The sequence below is a fragment of the Rattus norvegicus genome, chromosome 1 (assembly GCF_021556685.1).
Source record: "Rattus norvegicus strain SHRSP/BbbUtx chromosome 1, alternate assembly SHRSP_T2T, whole genome shotgun sequence".
NCBI classification, from domain to species: Eukaryota; Metazoa; Chordata; class Mammalia; order Rodentia; family Muridae; genus Rattus; species Rattus norvegicus.
The window spans coordinates 227999063-228001867 of record NC_141534.1 but is presented as its reverse complement, the minus strand read 5'-3'; the positions used below and the strand labels follow the sequence as shown (position 1 = coordinate 228001867).

General features: G+C 42.4%; 1 non-coding gene across 1 annotated transcript; it reads left to right on the top strand.

Moving 5' to 3' along the window:
- The first annotated feature begins 904 nt into the window (after nt 1-904).
- On the top strand, nt 905-1014 carry Rnu6-1267 (RNA, U6 small nuclear 1267). The gene has a single exon (XR_015656083.1). It is a non-coding gene; the product is annotated as a U6 spliceosomal RNA (small nuclear RNA).
- Nucleotides 1015-2805: the final 1791 nt, after the last annotated feature.

The window sequence follows — 2805 nt, the reverse complement described above, 5'->3', positions numbered from 1 at the left end:
GCATAGATAGAATAAGAAGCTGAAGGGCTTTGCAACCCCAAAAGAACAACAATACCAGCCAGAGCTCCCAGGGTCTAAACCACCATTCAAAGAATACACATGGACAGACCCATGGCTCCAGCTGCATATGTAGCAGAGGATGACCTTGTTGGGCCCCAATGGGAGGAGAAGCCCTTGGTCCTGCCAAGGCTGGACCCCCCAGTGTAAGGGAATGTCAGGGTGAGGAGGCAGGAAGGGGTAAGTGGTTGGGTGGGGGAAAGGGGATAACATTTGAAATGTAAAATTAAAAATCCAATAAAAAAGATTAAAAGAAAGAATAAGAACCTTTAAATTGACTAAATCCATCCATCTCACTATTGAAGGAAAGTTCATGGACTACTTACCTTTTCAGGCCCTTGGAGGTAGAATCTGAGGAAGGTGCTGTTCAGATGAAAGATCTCTTAACTCTTTATGTTCCTTCCCCCTTTTACTTCAGTTTGCCCCAAACACCAAGATCTTTCTTTTAATCCAAACCAGTTTCTAAAATTTAAATATTTCTGATCCCTTAGGACAGCTAAACATGATGTTGTCACTATAATTCCCACCAGGCCTCTCTCTGAGGGAGGATTCCAACTTCTGGACAAAGAAGGTGAGGGTGGTATCTCTGTTCTGGCCTCTGATGGTACCAAGTTTCTGTGTCTCAGGACTTGTCGCTGTCCTGAACTCTTTCCCTCACTAGACTGTGACTCCCTTGATAAAATGAACTGTTTTAATTACCTTGAAACGAGTAGAACCTGATACCGCACTTGTAACAGAAAGAACCCTTGTTAAATATCTGTGGGACCTGGGGTTTTCAGAACTATAGTATGCGCTTAGCCTGTTTAAGGTCCTGCGCTTGGTCTGCCCCACAGAAGGCAAATAAAATGTTTTATCCATTTCAGCAGCACAAACCCCAAAACTGGAATAACACAGAGAAGATCGGTATGGCCTCTCTGCAAGAATGACATACAAATTCATGAGCAGGCCTGCTTTCACAGGAAACAAGGCAGGCTCAGGAAGACAAACACCAGAGTCCATCGAGATGACTCAGCAGGCAAAGGCACCTGACAATCTGATGTTTGATGTCTAGGACCTACATGCTGCAAACAGAGAACCAACTCCTACGAGTTGTCTTCAGATCTCCACATGGGAGATGCGTATGTACATGTGTGTACACACATACAAAACAAACAAACAAGTACATAGATAAATGTAAGACAAACACTGCATTTTCCTCTAATATGCAGAACCTAAATTTTTATGCGGATGTTTATTTTATAACTCATGAAACTAGGAAGAGAGGAAGACATCTCGCACGTAGGAACAGTGATGGAATGCATAGAATAGGGAAACTGAAGTGGGAGCTACCTGGGAGTAGAAAGAGAGCCAGGTAGGTGCAAAGGGACATGGGACACCACTGACACTGGCTGTGGATGAGAACAAAGCATAATTGAAGATATATGAAGATGTTATAGTAAAGTTCATCGCTTTGTGCTTTAACTTGAAAAATGATGCAAAACGTGAACACTTTTCTTTCTAAAAGGCAAAATAAACAAAGCAACAAAAAACAGATCAAGAGCCAATGAAAGGTCTGAACAGGTAAAAGTGTTTGCCACTTGGGCCTGATGACCAGAGTTCAAGTGGCACCAGCCATGGTGGAAGGAGAGAAGTGAGTCCCAAAACTCATCAACTCATCCTCTGATACTTACAGACACCTTCAGGTACACATCACCATCCCTAACACTCACACACACACACATACACATATACACACACACTAATAGAAGTAAGTTAAAACATAAATAAGCATGGTATTATGTATCTCAGAGCAGCCTTGAATGCTCTGCATACCTGAGGATGACCTTGAGTTTCTGAATCTCTTGTACTGACCTCTAGAATGCTGGGATTACAGGCATTGGCCACTTTGTCTAATAAACATAGTGTAGATACCGAGTTTGTGCACATTAGGTGAGCATGCTACCAACTGAGATACATACCTAGCCAAATAGAGGGGGTATAGTTAAATAGTTAAAATGTCATTATAACATTTCTTCTTCCTTGTGCTCTCTCTAATCCTTCCCATTTATCATCCCTTGCTCTCTCTCAAATTCATGGTCTCCTTTTCTTTAATTGTTGTTATTGGTGGTGGTAGTGATGTGTGTGTTTCTAAATACACAAGCATGCCCCATTCTGTACGTATAATGTTACTTGTAGATGCACAATTTCAGGGTTAACCACTTGGCATTGGATAACCAATTTTGCAGCTCTTCCATGGAGAATACTATTTCTCCTGCTCTCACACTGCTTAGTAGTCTGTAATTCTTCATCTGAGTTGAGGCCTTACAAGAGAGATTTCCCTGTTCCACATTAGAGGGTCTACTGCTGCCGTTCTTGTACTCTACAACACAAGTCCTGCACCCAAGTCTCAGGGGCCCTGGTGGAAGAAGTATCAGAAAGGTTACAAAAGTAAAGATGCTTTCCAGAAGCATCATTCACCCTGTGCTTGGCTTGCCTCCTTAGTGTGTCACTTTCAGAATCAAAACCATTCCTGGTCAAGAAACAAAATCAAAGTGGCCAAAATGGTCCTGTTCCCTAATGGACTCAGATGAGAACTGGTAACCAAAATCAGGTTTCAATACAAGAGAAGACACAGGAGGAGATCAGAGCTGGCTGTCTGAGGCTTCACACCCAGCGGCATGAATGTTCATAACCAATCATGGTCATTTGAGTGTTAATCCTGTGTCATGGTCAACTACTCATCTTTCCACATAGAGCTGACCACGTTTA